Source organism: Falco rusticolus, chromosome 9 (genome assembly GCF_015220075.1).
Source record: "Falco rusticolus isolate bFalRus1 chromosome 9, bFalRus1.pri, whole genome shotgun sequence".
NCBI lineage: Eukaryota > Metazoa > Chordata > Aves > Falconiformes > Falconidae > Falco > Falco rusticolus.
In genome coordinates, this window is record NC_051195.1 from 50,745,664 (window position 1) to 50,763,430 (window position 17,767).

A 17,767-nucleotide genomic window follows, 5' to 3' on the forward strand; every position below is an offset into this window, starting at 1 on the left:
AATGGCAACTAACTTCAGTGGGATGCAGCATGTTGGCTTGTTTCCTTGCTGAATTGTGTACACTTTTAAAAGAGCAGCTACAAGGGCATTCAAGAGAGATACCACATTTATGGAAAGGGTTAAACAGGCTCTCAGTAACAATGCTTTGGCTGCTGCACCATAACAAAAAAACAAAGCCACTCAATGCTCTGCAACAAGTAATGAAATTTTTGATGCCTCCTCCAAGATTAACCATGGCTTATCACAATTCACTGTTACAGGACCTGACCCACCTCCTTTAACATATAGAATAAAAACAATATATCAGTTTCAGTGTCATTGGCACTAGGATAAACCATTTTGTGGGAAAATCTCACTGGAGGAAGTCAGCAGCATTGCTTGCCCAAGGACACCCTGCTCTCCAGCCTCAAGTCTCAGCCTCCACAGTGACTGTTTTGCCAAAGCTCATTTCTAAAAACACACACCACTTGTTCCCAAAACAGCTTCAAAGAGCTCCTGCGCTTCCCACACGCCTGTACTCTGTTTATGCTCTTCCAGGAAAGCAGGTACTGCCAGCCGACAGCGAGGATTAGGGGAAGGTCTTGTTTAGTGTCATAATCAACTCAATCCAATAGCCTGGGAGAAACACTTCCACGTGTTCGGAGCATCACACCTGTGTCTCAGAAAATAACTAAAGACACTTCAGGGACCAGTACTTCAAACACTATGCTAACACTCAGATTTGCTGCATTACAAGTCAAACAAGAAATGCATTTAAAGTGTCTCCCCTCCCAATAAACGGAGGAAATAGAGAAGTAAAGGCCTCTAAAACCAGCTTGCCCTTTCCTGCTCCTGGGCAATTTCTAAGAGGCAACACCAGTCTCTCACCATTGAGTTCATTTACTGCCAAGCCAAATGCCAAGTTCTGCTTCAATCATTTTACTTCTTCGGCAGTAACTACATCACAGTTTAAGGTCTAAAACCTTAATTGGTTCTGCTTTCTAATATTTCTTCAAGTTCCATGACATCTCATGGTTAGCCACCAGTAAGAGTGTTCTTTCCAACCAGATATTCAAACATTCAATTTTTCAATAAAGTCAATTTAAAGTAAATGCACAAAAAGAACAAGAAGCAGCAAAATTTATTTTACTGTGATAGCCAGACACACCCCAATTTTGTTTTATTTTTAAGCATACAATTAAGGATAATTTAATTCCCCTATGCAGACAGTGCATGCAAGAGAAACATTACTGCAAGAAGAGCTTAATACTATTGGTACACAAACCTTACAACAGATAAATCAGAGCCTAGTAAAACAGCATATAATTTACATTTTGTTATGTCAATCACAAGTAGCGTCTTGAGGCTCTTAAACAGTATGCCAAACCACAATGTAAGAGAACTAATTTAAATCAACCCATGCAGCAGGATTACTTAAGTTTCCACAATCCAAGAGATCCCCTAAAATCAGTTAGCAATTGGATTTCGCAAGATTGTTCTTCTTCAACATCCATCTACACCTCTAATTTGCCAGCACGTTATGAAGATACTTTACTACAAAAGAGTTATGAAGTTTTGCATAATTATAGAAAAATCAATTAAGTAAAACAATAAGGGCCTGGGTTTTAATAATCCATGGTCTTTACTACTCCATTAGCCAACTGGCAAATGTGCAGGTGGCCAGTAATACAGCACCCCCGCTCAGCCACATGGAAAATCCACACACTGGATTACTCTCAGAGGTCTTGGTTTTAGCAGGAGAGAAGGGACAGAACAGCCCCAGTCCCATGCTTTACATACATGCCTTCAGTAACAGCAGAACAAATGACATACCCTGAATTTTTTCTTATGCTTCTCCTACAACCAGCACCTTGTTCACATTCCGATACTGCATAGGAAATCAACAGAAAGGTCAGTATATGCGTTACAAAGCAGAAGTATGAATACAAGGCACAGACCAACGCGGAGTAGGGTCCAAGAATTTTCTCAGTCCTCTTCCATTCCCTGATGCAGAGAGTGAAAGGACCAGAAACATAAGGTAATTTAGTTACAAAATAAAGTCCAAAAATCCAAAGTGCAAGAAGTTTACGTTAACTCTCTCATATCCTTCATAAGAAATCCTATGAATGCGTTTTCTTAAAGGGACCTGAATTAAGGTTTTCAAAAAAGTTAAACAGAAACACTCTCTCTCTGTGAGTTGACACAGCGTATGTGCCACAATCTATGTTTTCTGTCATCATTGCTCAGCGAGACATGCACATAAGAAGGAAAAACTGCACAAGTGCCAAGAAATGCAAAAATACAACTGAAAAAATATTGTCTCTGGTCTTGTAGCTTGTATCAATTAGCGCTTTTGATAAAAAATATAAGCAAATATTTTCAGGGAGGGCAGCTTAGGCTTCTGTTTCTTTAAATATGAAAATGAAAAAGAAAGTTTTATTTGTCAAATCACACTGCAACTACAACAAATGTACTTAAACTATGATTTCTACAGAAATGTTTAAGACTTGCAGTTTTCTGCTATTTAAATCTGTAACTTTTTCATGTTGCTTTAAACAGGAATTTTCCTTTTGATCTCATCACTACAGCATATACAGCAGTAAAGCAATCTTTACTTGCCAATATTGCTCAGTTTATTGCAAATCCAGGACACCACATCAGCCAAGTGCTCCTCATGTGCATGTTGTTAGCACGGAAAACCCCTCCCTCCTCCCGCCTCGATACAAAGTAAGTTACAGAAATCAAACTGCTGTGCTGCAGTGGTCTGTTGGCACGGCTAGGCTCACCATAAATCCTAACTCACCAAGAGCTGCAAGTTACCCTAGCGAGGTGTGGACTGAACCTCTGCATCCTCACTCGCCCTTGGGTGTCCAGCACATCCCCTGGCACCTTCCCCTCCATCGCCCGAGTACTCTCCCTCCCCCAGCCCAGTCTACAGAAATACACAACCCACCACTTTCCTACTTGTTTCATATTTACGCTTACGCTGGCCACTTCTAGGTGTATGTACACCACCACAACCAAGGACAAGACTCTGCAAACTTCTGTGTTTTAACAGACACTTCAACAAGCACGCCCACCGTGGCTTTCTTTACACGCTCAGAAGTTTGTTAACCAAGCCAGGGCATTTCCCTCTCCCCTCCTTCCAGCCCTGGATGTGCTCTTCAAAGAGCTCTATTTACACGCCAAGTTACAAAGTTCAGCTGCTTCCAAAGCAACGTGGAAAAAGTGCAGCTTTCATGATTCTACAGTGAGGTTTTTCACAACATGAAGCAGCTTCTCAGACTATTTTTTTTTCTTATTTCCAAACAGGATTTCGCAGTTCAAAAAAGGTAGTATCTCAGTCCACCCGCAGGCCTTTGAGGAACATTAACTGAGGGGCTTCAAAAGGAAAGAGCTCTGCCACCTTAAGCATCATGTTACTGAACGAACACGCATGGAAAAAACTGCTTACACGTCAGAAACAAGGGTCACCAATACCTGCATATCCACCCGAGTTTAAACTACTTCTCTAATGTTTAGGCATGGTGTGCCTTTTGCCATCTGCCATTCATTTACACTTTCTTCTCATTTGCTTCTGAATCTTTGGTATGAAATCAATTCTGTCCAAGTCCTCCTTCTAAGACAAACCATGAGGCTGATTCAGTCACTTCTTCAGCAGCACTCATACCAGTTATCACCCAACACACAAGTACTTCTAGATCGAATATTTCTCCAGTTCCCTAAGAAATTAAGTCCTAGATTTCTACCTTGCATTTAGCTCATCAACCACTCAGAGCAAGAACTGGCACTTCATCAGTGTTGTCTTTGTGGAGAGATGACGACATTGTCAATAGTTCAATAATTATGATTAGTTCAGATGAGTAGCCCACGCAAATAAAACCCCTTTATAGAAACAGGAATAAGAAAACCAGCAAGGACTAAAGATTCTACTAGAAATGCCAAATCAGCACTAGACTTGCATCGTCAATGACAACATCCCGAGAAACAGAAAACCGAAAATATTGAAACCTTACTGTTGGCAATCCCTACCCACTCTTTTTGCCATCTCTCCCTTCATCCCACACCAACACAAAGCAGAGGAAAATTTCCAGAGGCAAGTCCAACTTCCTAAAAATGACCAGGAATTTAGCAGAAGCTACAGCCAGCTGCAGCCTGCTGACATGGATTACTTCTCCCTCTCCACACTGGGAGGAAATAACTTCAACCCAGCTTTTACAAATTTCTGATGGCCCCTCTAAGAGGCGGACTCTTTAAATTCTTGGAAAACGCTTTTGCTTTTCAGAGACTATGAGCAACAACCTTGTGCAAATAAAGAAACACAGCAACATAACCTCTACAGAGACACCGTCAGGCCTTCCTCCCCTCCTGTTCCAAAAGTTTTGTTTGTAAGGCCTCCCTCCAAGCACAGACAGCACTGCTCCATCCTCCTTCCTTCCTTCCTCCCCGCAAGCACCAGACCCCTCCGCCTCCACAGTCGCTTCCTTTGGGTCTCTCAAAAATGGTTACTACCATGTCTTCAAAAATAAAATGAGACCAAGTTTTTCAAGCAGTCCTTCCTTCTCCATTCCTTCCAAGGCTGTTAAACTATTCTGCATGAATGAAGGAAATTATTTTAATTTTCTGTCATTACCCTAGAAGGCCAAGTTTCAAATGCTCACTAGAACACACAGCTATTTTAATTTAAGCTATTTTAAATGAAGTTACAGTTGCGCAAATATTTTCTGGAACTTGGCAATAAGAAATACCTTCTGTTCTGACAACAATGCCCTCCGCTTCAGCCTTTCTTTACTTCAGCCACACTTTGAATTCCTGAGTTTTGAGGACAAAGTCTGCAAAACTTTTAAAAAATGTTAATGGAACCATAGTGCACAGCCGGAGAAAAAAAATAATTCAAGTACATCCAGGACCCCCTGGTTCATCAATTTTTGGTACTGCCGTGCCCTGTGGCCGGGCTGTCGGGAATGCACGCTCTCTGGAGCGGGACACGCTCTCCGTACTTTCTGTAAATCACACGGCACCATTTTCAGAACCAGGTAAATAAATAATAAGGCACGGAGGTAGGCAATGCGCGCTCCTGCTCCCATTCAGAACTCAGGTTTCGGTGGCTCAGCAGCCTGCACAGGACCCCAGCTGCCCCTCCAAGCCCCCCCTGCAGCAGAGCGAGCGGGTTAATCGTTAACAAAACCGCAGCGCGGGGCAGCCGCAGGACGAGGAGAGGGAACCGGCCCGCAGGGAGCCCCAGCACCGGAGCGCGTCCCGGGGAGGCGGCGCAGCGCGGGGGACGCGGGTGCCCCCGCCCCGGGCCCGGCCCGAGCGAAGTTCTGCGGGAGCCCCGGCCCGCCGCCCCCCCGGGCACCTGGCGGGGACGGGACCCCCGCTCCGCCCGCCGGGCGCCCCCGCCCCGCCCCGCGCGGCCCCGCCCCGCCCCGCGCGCAGCCCGCACGCACCTGCGCGCCCGCGGGCAGGTACCGCCGCGAGGCCGCCCGCCCGCGCGCAGCGCCCAGCCCCGCACCGCCGCCCCCGCACCGCCCGCGGGCCGCCCCTCAGGGCGCCGAGCGACCCCGCCGCGCGCGCAGCAGCGCCCCCCCCCCGCCCCGCGCCGCCTCCCATCCCCCCCGCGCCGCCCCCCGCGCCGTGCCCTGCCCTTGCCTCCTGCCCGCAGTGCCCGGTGCAGTGGGAGGAGCGGCGCCCGGCGCCCGCCTCCCCTCAGGGGCGCGCAGGGAGGGCTGCCCGCCGCCCCGCGCCCTGCCCGCCGCCGGCCCCGCCGCTCGCCCGCCTCACCCCGCGCGCCGCCGGCCCCGGCGCAGCCCCCCGGCCCCGTCCCGGCTCCGTGGCCCCGTCCGGCTCCTCCGGCTCCGCAGCGGCGAGCGGGGCTCCGGCACGTGACAGCGCCCAGCGCCCCCATAGGCTGGGGCTGCCGGGCAACGTGGGCCCGCCCCCTCCCTGCACCTGAGAGAGAGCCTTACGCCAACTGCGTAGCGGGATGCCGGGCCGTCGCGACGATTGCGTAGCGGCGCGGAACCGGCCGTTTCCTCTCTCCCCGCGGCAGGCCGGCGCAGCCTTACGGAATTGGCGTAAAGCTGCTCGGCCCGGCCCCGCCGGTTTCCTACCTGGGGCCGCTACTCCTTGCGCAAACTGCGTAGTCCCACCCGCCGTCCGGGGAGAGGGGTCCCTGCGGTTCGGAGGGCTCCCGCAGCTACGCGGGTTAGGAGCGGCCAAGCCTGCACCTAGGAACGTCACTTACGTAAAGCCCCTCAAAGAGGTCAGTGTTCCCTACGAATTCTCCGTAATGTCGTCAACGGGCGCTGCACCTGAGAGGGCTGGCGCTGCGCAAATGCCGTAGGTGCTAGCGTGTCGGGCGCAGAGTGCGTAAGCGGCGCGGTCGGGTCCTACTCATCGCCGTCCCCGGCGGAGGGGTGGCCGGGCCTGGCGGCGCGGCGGGAGGCAGGTGTGCGCGGAGCACCGGCCCGGTCCCGCTCAGGGCGGGAGCAGCCGCCCCCTCCCCGCGCCGGGCATCTCGGCGGGCGGTTTCCCTGTCGCCCGGCCCCGGGCCGTGAGTGTCGATACCCGCCCCATGCAGCCCCAGCCCCGCCGCCTGAGGGGGCCGTGGCGCAGCGCCAGGCCGCAAGGAGCGATGGAGGGGGCGAAGGCCGCGGTGAGGTGCGAGGGCCCCGGCACCGCGTACCCAGGCAGGGCCCGGCCTCGGGGGTTATATCCCACTGTGACACCCGCAGCAGCGCAGAGAGGGAGCGGTTTCCTAAACTGCGCTGAGAAGTAGCGTTTCCGTGTGAGTAGTTACCACAGAATCCTCAGCGGTTCCCTGAGGACGTGGGAGCCGAGGCAGCTCGGTGCCATGGTCAGGCAGGTTGGCTGCGCGAGGAACACTGGGGTCAGTGATCTCCATCTTCCTCTTCTAGAAACCCAGACAAATGGGTTCCAGTTAGCTTCCAGTTGCCCTGGCGTAATCCTTCCTGATCCCTGACATCTGAGCGTTCCAGAGCAGGTGGGCGCTGCGGTGGGGTTGAGGAGCTCCCCGTGCTGTCACTACCAGGCTCCACAGAAACCTGCAGCACACCACAACCTCTAGGTACAGCGGGGAGGGTTCAGTCTGGTGGGTTTTTCCTCCTTGGGGTGCGTGCTCCATAGAACCTTTACAGCTTTGCTTCATTATTCAGAGGGCCAATACCTTCACATGAGTGCTTCAGAATTTTTTTTGAAATTTTGGGTTTTCTAGGTTAAGTGCCTTTTTGAACTCAGCTTTTGGTGCATAAATCCACGGCAATCATATTTAATACCACCTTTTACACTTTCCAGAACTAATTTTTATATAGGTTGTAAAGGTGAAAGACAGTTGACTGGGGAGCTCTGTGCCAAAATAATCAGTACACAACATGCTGTGCTGAAGCAGCCTAGGAGAGAACTTTGCAAAAGGCAGTAGGATCAGGAGATTTTCAGGGCTGAAGTGAAACAGTACCTTCCATTCAAAAGAGTGATTTGCAGCATTAGAGTGGAAGTAGAAAACACCTATGCATTAATAATTTTACCTGTAGTGAAAGGTCCAGCCTTTTCAAATTAATCTTATGTTTTGTATCTTCTTTGAACAGTCAGGAGTAGCTCTACTTTTGTAATGAACTTTTATCTCATGGTGTTCAAGGACTGAAAAGAGAAACGAATCTGAGGAATCTCAATTACTACTTTCAAGTTTAGAATCGAGAGGTTTCAAAGCAATGAATGTGTTCAGCTAAATCGTATGACTTGAGAAGTGGGGGGGAAGATAATGGCTAGAAAATCAGGGTCTGGTCCAAGGACTTAATGTGAGAACGTTTTTATTTGAAATTGATTACGGCAAGTAGAGACACAGTACAAATATAGCCCAGAAGGCAGCTGCTGGAGGGAAGATAGTGGAATGGAAAGGGACAACTGTGGAAATTAGTGGCTGTGCAGTAAAGCTGGAAATGTAGTAAGGAGAGGAAAATCTGCAAGATATGGTATCTGAGATAGCGAAGCTTTTGTAGAGGCAGAAGAAAGATATTTTCAGCTGTGGTTGGAGTGAAATCTTGGATTTTTCTGTTGAGTTCTCCCTTGGGCTAATGATTTGCCAAGGGCAAAAACACAGAGGAAAAGGGATTGATGGATTAATCTACAATACAGTGGATCGGAAGAGCTTTGGTGCTGCAGTACAAAGACAGAAATTTAACAAGGAAAAGAACACGTGAGTTTGGAAAAAAAGTTAACATCTGTGTTTAGGCTTCGAGGAATAAAAAGCAAGAAAATTGAATTTATATCTCTATTCCAAATAAGAGATGGTGACTTGAATTGTGCCAAAACCAACCTGGAATTAGAGTTACCGTGATGCAAGTTAAAGTAATTAAAATTAATAATTATTTTTCTTGGGACAAAATACTGGCATAGAAAGATTCCTTTTTTTTTTTTTTTTTTTTTTCTCACCCATATATGACTATGATGGAAATAATGTGTGTTGCCAGCAGATCTTTGCGTGGAAATATTTAAGATATTTTCATGTATTCTTGAATGTTACCAGCATCCCCTAGACAACTGAGGGAATCACAAAGTCTGTAGAGGTGCAGACATGTAAGGTAGGTGAAACACTTTGCTGGAGGTCACACACACAACTAGTATAGTCTGGATTAGAATTCCAAGCCTTGTCCTCATTCATTCCAGTAGGCTGTCCTCACAGTCTGGAGCAGAAGCAAATCTAAAGGGTGATACTCTCTTTGAAAACACAAACTATATGTCATTAGCATGTAACTTGGACATTTTATTTTTTTTTTAGAGTTTTGCTATCTGAATGATACTGGCAAATCTGAACTTTCTAAGAAAAGTGAGTATGGAAAGGGAACTCATAGTTAACTTCTGAATAGTGCATAGTGACTTGTCCTGTCTCTTTGTGTCTCCTGACTGGCCGGGTTAGGTTAGGATGGTCTCATTTTAAGTGCGACATTAAGTTTTGTGCTAGAACAAGCGTATGTAATGGAATAAAACCAGTTGTATGAGAACAGTATATAGATCTCAGATGTTCATTGCAGAGAATGATCATGGTGATGGAAGTCTTCTAAGACTATTACTTCAGTCACGTTTACTGACGCAATAAATGTAGATTAGTTTGTGAAAAAAACACTCTGTTCCTGGACTGATTTTCCTGCTTGTAGATCTCATACCTAATTATTCTGTATTCTATGAATGTGATAGAGAGATTTTATTACCGGTGTTAAAAAATAGAGGTAAGGCAGGAGCTAGTCAATATGACCAGCATGTGAAAGCAGTTTTCCTGGGAACCAAAAAAAAAACCCCAGGAAAACAGAGGGACCCTTTACAAGCAGTTGTTGATAGCTACCAGTTTTAAGCTTGGAGTGAACCAGGCACTGAAATCTGCAGTGAGGCAGCCCCGTGGGATTGTGTACTTGGATGATCTAGCATCAGCTACAAATACTACATTAAGGACTAAATGGCTATTAGCTATAGTAAAAGGGAAAAATCCTAAGTGAGCGAGGATGAAATGTAACCTATCAAATTTCAAGTGTTTGGTATTGTTTACAGACAAATGGGAATGTTCGCATAGTGCCTGAGGGAAGAGGTATTTTTCTCTTGTTATAACTCGGAAAAGAAGTCTCTGAGACTTGCCATTGTCCAGTGACCCAGTTCTTTACAGGTTTCAAATTCTGCCTTTAGAGATGTACTAAAGTTAATGGGATTTGTGCAAGATACCTGAGGACAGACTTTGAATTGGAAAAAAATAACTCTGTATGAGGCGTGTATTTTAAAAATCTTCACAGAAAAAAGCTGCCTTTACATGTGAAATTAGTCTCATAAGCTTCACAAGAATTAAAAATAACAAGAAATTGGAGAATTAGAAAAGGAACTTGTTTGACTTTACGTCTTTTTAATCTATAAAAACAAATTATTGTATGTGTTTAATTTCAGTGGGACTGATCAAACATTTAATGTGGCTGTTTGCATGCTTTTAAGTTTGGCAGTGTTTGAATGCTTTCCACACAGGAGGCTTGGATTTAGAAAGGTGATAAGCTAAGAAGATGACTTGCAAGTACGAAGTGTTTTGAAGAAAATCTTGAAGTTCGTAAAAGCAGCTCATCTTTAATGACAAGAATGAAGCTGGAAACAGTTCCATACAACATAAAGTGTCCAAAGCCACTTCTATGCATTGCTGTATTTGCTTGTGTGGGGATAAGTCAGGAGAAAAGAGGGCAGGTAGAATGCCAAAGGATACAGAAAACAAAGTCGAAAGTCATGTCATCTGGCTTCTACCAAAAAAAAATCCCAACAACACAGAGAGCGGAAAGTGAAAGTTACAAAGGGTTATATTATAATCAGCATTAAAATAGATGTTGAGCGGATTAAAACTGCATTAAGAAAGGGTAAACATTTTTTTTAAAAAATCACTGGTCTTTACAGGGCAATTGTGCAAGTATTAAAACCCAGAGTCCATAAGAGTATTTCTGCAAATCTGCATTTAAATGAAAGCCTGAATATCTGAGTGGTCAGTTGCTAGGAGGGGTCTGGGGGTGCAGGGAGGGAAATCAACAGTGGAAACTTGGCAGATTTTAACTGGATCTGTTTCTCCACAGGATGTGGGCAGAAGATTCACAGTGGGGGGAAAGAAACCTGAGAGGGTATCAGTACTGGCGTGGTCTGTGCCAGGGTAGAGGAGCATTGCTTGTGGTAGGTGTAACTGTGTGTGGGTGCCCGGCTTATGAAAGCACGTCCAAATCCTAACCAAGCGACTCTACTTACACCCTGCTTGTACTGGGACTGGTGTCGCCTAAGCCTAGGTTCTTACTGTGTGGCTAGGAGTGTGAGTACTGTTAAGTTTTACTTTCACATGGGCTCTAACATGTCTGTTTCCTAGTGAGGGTCCCGCAGAAGTTGATTAACTGAGGTCATGTTTGGTAGTTCTCAAATACCATCTTGCTGTTCCTTGAGCATCCCACGCTGTTCCTAGGTGTCAGAATTTACCTTGTTTTGTGTATACTCGATCCCGACTTTTATTGTTCTGTTTCATTTCATTGTGCCTTCATTTTTTTTTTTTTGGCCCACAGCTACTAGACAATCTGTGGCATTATGTAGCAAATAATTTCACTCTGAAAAATGCTTACAAGCTCTGTATTCATAAAAAAAAAAAAAAAAAAAGTCTTTCATGGGCATAAAAGGAAGAGAATCAAGCAGATGACTATCCAGGATAGAGAGTACTTAAAAATCTAGAATCTGTGCTGCAAAACAAATGATGACATAAATAAATCTGGCAGTTCTTTGTGTGCCTAACTCATTACTAAGTGTTTACAGAGTACTTGCTAATAATCCTGAATGATAGTTGTTTGACTTTGGACTGGAGCAAAGGAGATAAAATGGTGCTGCAGGGAAATTGGACACTAAAAGAGGAGGAATCGCATCATGAAATGTACCACAGTGCTCTTCAAGTCCCAGAGCAGGCTCTGTGGGGTAACATTTCAGAGATCTTTTTAGTGATAGGGGTGAGGATCAGCTTGAAAAGCAAGCAAAACTGGAACCAAGTAAGTGGGAAATACTTTCAGGTTATGACTAATGCAATTATTAGAGAGGCTACTGCAGGCACTGTGGTGAATTTAGCTTCAAATAAGAACAGAAATTATGCCATGTGTGATTGATTCCAGGTTGGGTTACAATTTAAAAGTGCAATTAGTGAGTCATTTGCTACTTTATATCAATTATTAAAAACAACAAAGGTCTAGGTTAAAAAAAAAAAAAAAAGGTGCATGTCTCAGTATGTGCTGCTCTACTTGTTAATCTTCTGATTTCACATTTTTGTTTGATGTGTCTTAGCTGTGCTGACTGACATGGTACAGAGTGTTCCTTAAACTAGCAAGTGAATTGCTCTACGCTACCAGCAGTCAGCGTTACAGTCCCTTTGGTATGACCCGGTCACAGCATCCCTTCCTTACTTTGTTTGGCTAGAACCAGCTCAAGTGAAGTTGTCTGTAGTGAAATCAGCAGCTTCCTGAACTATTTGTAAACAGAAGTGCTTTAATCTTATTTTTATAGGTGCTGTTTAAGACAGGGTGCAGCATAGCTAGCCTCAGCCATCCTAACATCTCAAGTGTTTTGTAGACTGTACTGTTGTCTTAAGCCCACTGGTTGTATTCTCCCCCCCATCTGGCAACTACCGAATGTATAGTTAAAACTTTTGCACTAGTGGCCACGACAAAACTTGTAGAAGTAACCAGGCTTCTTTAAAATGTGAGTGTGCACGTGCAGACGTGTTTTCTGCTGAGATTATTTCATTGTGGCATGTCCCAGGAGTGTTTCCTGAGGAATTAAAACTCTGTGGTTAATACAATGATTTTTTTCAAAATAGGACTTGCATTGCCCGAATGGGAAAAAAAATGAACTCTTTCAAAGGGCTGCTGCCATCTTGCTCATCTTTGACATAGGAGAGGGAACTTGGTCACTCCTGTCAGTGTGCATGGAAAAAACCCGAATTTTAATTCGTGTCTCAAAGTGTTTCTGCAGTTGGTGGAATCTAGCAAACCCTTTTTGATGGTGCAATGTCAGCCCTACAGAAAGGGAAGTGAGACAAAGCAGTAGTTACCGACCTCATACCTGCTAACATCGCTAAGACAACAATTGTGGACCTTGGGGAAAAACAGAGGGAACATAACACGGGAAATGGCCAGGCTCACAGGCTTTCTCAAAGCGGTGTCTCTTGTTGCTGCTTCGAGAGACACAATACCAGGGTACACAGGAGCATTGACCTGACCCAACAGAGCATCCCTTGTGCAACAGGAAGGCCTGAGAACAACACTGCCAATCTTCAGTAATCATTTAATTAACAGTTCTAATATGGGTGGGGTCCTAAATGATCATCTGAGGTCTCCTGATCATTAATGTTTCTCCTTTGGGAAATGAGGTGTTGATGTATCATCTTCAACATTTTTCTTTTCTTGTGAATGGAAGTGCTTTTGCCTGTTTTGCACGTGAGAACGAGGGACTGTAGCTGGCTGCAGCGCACCTCTGCTGTGTGGTCTGTGCAACGAACGGTGGCGGAAAGAAGATTCTACAGGCATCTTGTAGCTGGGCGGGTGCGGTTGGCAGTGTCCCATACAGCAGGCTTCTCACTGCAATTTAATGGCATAAAGTTCCAGAGACCGACTATTGGTCTGTGGCTCTCCTCCCTAGAGAAGCCTGGACTGTATGAACAGGCATCCAAAGTAGGACTGAACTTCAGAGAGGCGTCCACCACCATTTTCAGTCTTAATACTTTATAACACACGTGTGAGATTTGATCCTGTGATTGCTTAACGCTCACAATGGTTGTGATTGATGTGGTTAGCACTTATATAGTACTGGTATTGTAGATGGGATGAACCAATCTGGAAATCAGCTGTTTTTAAAGTTGTGTGGGTAGGGTATGATGCATGTTTATCTCATACCAATATAGGATAAGTATTTTCATATGTATTAGTGGCAAGTAGGCTAATACTTGCGGGAATATGTATGTCCTTTCTGGAAATCAGTGGTACAGTTGTGAGGGTTATTGTTTTAGGAGAGAGTGCAATTGGACCAGATAAGGGAAAACAGGAGTTTAATGCGGGTCCTTAGACAGATATATTAGTTTTGGGTGTTTTTTTCTTTTCCTTCTGAAGTTTAGGATTGAAAACCTACCATCATTCCAAAGCAGAAACAACCTGGGTGGCCTTTTTATCACTAATAGGCAGAGTAATGAGGCAGGACTGTGACTCCACTGAAAAGAGGCTCTGTCATACAAGAGGTTTTCCAGGTCAAGATTAAAAGCAAAATATCTCTCATCACATGAGCCTTTGTACTGCACCCATATTTTCTAAATGCTTTTGGCTTATCTTTAATGTTTATGCTGCTATCAAAAATAAACCCAGCTTCCATCTCTGCGGGTGTTGTATTTTACATCAACAGTGAATAGGCTTTTTCATTCCTAAATGCTAATTTTCTTTCTGTTCTCAATCTGCTTCTGGTACAAAAAGTTTTTGTTTTTGGTGTTTGTGGTTTTCTTTCTCTTTGGTTTTTTAACTGCATGTTTTCTCCTTCCTGTATCTGTTTTTGTCTATGCAATCTGGGGTTTTTTTGATGGTACTAATAGCTGAATGTCTATCAATGACCCCGAAGCCTAGAACTTGAATCAGTTTGTCTTGAGTGCAGCTGGCAGTACAGTCATAATAATAATTTTTAAAAAGCTTTACCAAGATTCATTTTCAACAACAGGAAGTGGAGAACTCTTAGGAATAATAGTAATTGTTAGATAGAAATAAACCCCTTTGAACTGTGGTCAGAAATCTCATCTAAAAATCTTGCTATAAAGATAATTTTGGTTATAATGAAGTAGTTTTATAACTTCATTAAAAATTTTGTGACACTACAGCCACAATTCAGTGGTATTCAGAAAATGTTCACAAGCTGTCCCCTTGGGATAGAATACTGACCTTGCTGAAGCTGGTATGAGTGTTTCCTGGACGTATCGGTACCCAAACCCAGTACTGCAGCATGAGGTCAGAACAGTTTGTAATTCTGACCTCTGTTTGTCTTGAAGTAGTCGAAGTTCTGGAGCAAACAGGTATGGTCCAGTAGACTAAAATCTAGATGTGACAAATGGGTGTTGGCACGTCCCTCTAACCACAATCACAGTTGAAGGCTTTATCTTTGAAATGTGTTTTGTCTCCTCTGTGATAACGTGTGGTGTACCTTGCGTTGCATAAACTAGAAGTAACCCTTCATATCTGAGACTCTTTACCCCATGTACCCAGCATGCTGCTGCTTAACTAACTAGTTTTGACCTATAAAGTGATAAATGGGAAACAGATCTGCAAGAGGTACAGGTTGTATTCCAGACATTAGGCAGGTACCTCAAAATTTCGTGGACTATGATATGCCAAGACGTTATTGACATGTAGGATGTTTGGTAGCTAGAGATTTCAGTAAGCTATGACTAGCGAATGAGTTATGTGTGCTGCTGAAACACTGTGAAAGGTTTGAACATCTGTGTCATATGAGGTGCATTGACTGCAATGCTGAATATCAATTTGGAAGTGTCTCAGATTTCCCCTTTTAAGGGAAAACTGAGCCCACTCTGTAAAGACAGTCATGTGAACGACCCATTGGTCATTCTACCATGTGGCTGGTAGAAGAGAGATCCTTGTGATGATCGTACACCAGAAATTTCCCAGAGTTTACTTGCCCAAGAGCAAGTCTGAAATGGTCAGGTTAAGTCAGTAGTTTCAGAAGATTGTAATCAGCTATAATTTGGTGAGTCTTTCAACCACATACGGTAAGGAAGGTAGCAAACTTTATTCCCATAATTCACTTTGAGGAGGCAGGAGCCTATACGGATGTGGAGCGTGAGGCTGTTCTGTAGTATGTAGGGATCAGTACAAGTCTAGGAATGAATGAATGAGATGTTTGAAAATGTGAAAGACTGATCTCCCTGCCAGGACTGAAAGAGTTTCAGGTTGGAGGCCTCCTTGAGGGAAGATAGTAAAGGATTTTGAAGGAAGGCAACAAGTCAGTGGTCTTTATGAAGGGGTAAGGCAGGAGCCAGGTGCCTGCTCTGGGTTGACAGGGTACTGTACTGGAGTGGGGTAGCTGTGGCAACTTAGATTAAACCCGAGGCATTTGAACAGAAATGTGCCTATATTCATGGGAGAGTATGTTTTACATACATTTTCCCCATGTTTAGTGTAACACATCTATGAGTGTAGAAATTCCTCATTACACAGAATGTTGTCTTTGCTTCATGCCTTAGATTTGAAAGTTTCCTTCAAACTTTTTATTTAAGTTCACTTGCATTGGGCGTGGAAAGTTGAAGACTGTTGATGTATCTTGTTTCTTTTCTTTTTTTCTTTTTTTTTTTTAATTAACTTGCCAAATAATTTTAATGCAGGTATATAGTGTTACCCTGTTTTGCTTTCCTATTATAGATACCATTCAGCAGTTCTGCCTCTTACGCTTTGGTGTACATTCTTTCTATCATTTAACTCAACAAATGAATGTAAAAATTCTATTAAATGCAGGTGTTTGTGGAGCTGTGACTTTTTATTTATCCCACTTGCTATTTGATGACCTAAATGATTTCAGCTCATCTAATTACTTATTTAAGGACTATTGATCTCTCAGGTTTCTTCTGGGAGGCCTTAAAGTATATCACACAAATAGCATTATAGTTGCGTGCAAATTAAGGCAAGCAGACAGACTTGTAACATTGTAGTAACCAGACAGGTGGCTTATTTTAGGCTAAGTTCTATGTGAAATATTTATGTTCTGATTTAAATACTGAAGAGCTGGAGTTCAGGCAGTACTGAGAATACAGCTACTACCGGGAATACAGTCAGCAGTTGAATATTCTTAGTGGAAAGCCCCACAATTATGTTGTAAAGGTGTTCAGCCGTTAGGAACCACAGAGGTCTGAGTCACTGTCCTTGGCTTTCCATTGCTGGAGCGGTAGTGTAGTCACAGGACAAAGAAAAGTAACAAGACAATTATGAAATTTAGTACATACAGAAGCATTCTCTAGCATTGAGAATGTGGTCATCATCGTGCATTATGTTTTCTGATAACTTTTCCAGGATAGCATTTATAATGCTTATATTTGCAATTAAAAAAGCTAATATATAGGGTTCTGTAGGGCTGATCTTTGAATTTTCCTGCTCCGTGCCCCGAAGTGTTTTGTGTTTTATGTCATCAGGCAGCTTTTGCAGATAGTGCTACGTGACCCCCATCAAGTCCCTTGCAAGGTGCTGTGAAGCAGTTTTGCTGAGGCTGAATTACAGAAAGCTCCTCTTCCCTTGGCCAGAGACAAGTGGCTAATATGACGTGTTTCTGAACACTACGATGGTCACTGGAAAATAGGGACTGAAATACACAAATAAATGCTCCAGATGTCTTTTGGGGGGAGAGACTTTCTTCTGGAGTTCTGTTTGCATCACTTGGTCTAATAGACAAGCTAAGTTAGAACATAGAAGTTTGATAGTTTTATTATTCAAGTCACTGCTCTGTGGTCCCTGTAGTCTGTACTGCAGGGTGTGAGACGGAGACCAGTAACTAATAATTTAGTCAAGACCCAGGGGAGATAAGATCTCATTGCGTGGGATAAACGATTTCAGTAGTCTCCTGAGATACCAACAACCGTTTTCCTTACCTGCTGATACTTGTAAAAGTCTCTTTTCTTTCATGTGTTATGTTGCCTTTTACTTTGGTGTAGGAGCACAAGCCAGACGAATTAGGTAGCAGTAGTTTTTGGTCAATGTGGAGATGGCACTCAGCTAATTCCAAATTCTCTATGTTGGTCTTCTGTGTGGAAGAGAAAATAGAAATTGCAGCATGTTCAAGAACTGTCTGAAGTGGATTTGGTAAGAGCTGTGCGTCATTGGTGACAGCAGAGGGTATTGCTGCTTTGCTGGAGGTCTCAGGAAAGAAGGACACTATCCTCTCTGGTTACTTGTGTGGTAGTTCAGGTGCACAACTGGAAGTTACAGTACTGGGGACACAACTGGAAGTTACAGTACTGGGGCTATTATCCTGTTCTGTCACTGTAGTTTGGTGTGTAACACAAGAAAAATCTTCAAATTCTTCTGCGTTCTGTTCATCCTGTCTATGAAATGGGGATACTGGTGATATACTGAGGGTTTGTGGAGCTTGCTTAAAAATGCTTGCTGTACTTCTTTGGGTAACACATTCCAAACCAGTCTGTATCATAGAGAAGAATAATGATCTATCTAGGTTCAGGACTTCAGTACTGCTGGTGTGAACT

General features: G+C 44.1%; 2 protein-coding genes across 19 annotated transcripts in view; one reads left to right on the forward strand and one right to left on the reverse strand.

Annotated features, from left to right (window-relative positions):
• The window catches only part of LOC119153686 (spermatid perinuclear RNA binding protein), an 86,852-nt gene extending 80,650 nt beyond the window's left edge, over window positions 1–6,202 (reverse strand). For 11 of the 17 annotated variants that reach the window (XR_005106195.1, XM_037400427.1, XM_037400429.1 and 8 more), the window contains exon 1: window positions 5,764–5,870. The gene's annotated coding sequence lies outside the window, so the exon portion shown is untranslated. Of the gene's footprint in view, window positions 1–4,727; window positions 5,112–5,429; window positions 5,451–5,763; window positions 5,871–6,092 lie in introns of those variants that run through there. The other 6 variants (XM_037400421.1, XM_037400424.1, XM_037400423.1 and 3 more) reach the window with 5 other exon arrangements.
• CRB2 (crumbs cell polarity complex component 2) overlaps window positions 6,139–17,767 on the forward strand; it is a 78,012-nt gene continuing 66,383 nt past the window's right edge. Inside the window, exon 1 of one of the 2 annotated variants that reach the window (XM_037400402.1) lies at window positions 6,139–6,244. The gene's annotated coding sequence lies outside the window, so the exon portion shown is untranslated. The remainder of the gene's footprint in view (window positions 6,245–17,767) is intronic. The other variant, XM_037400404.1, reaches the window with a different exon arrangement.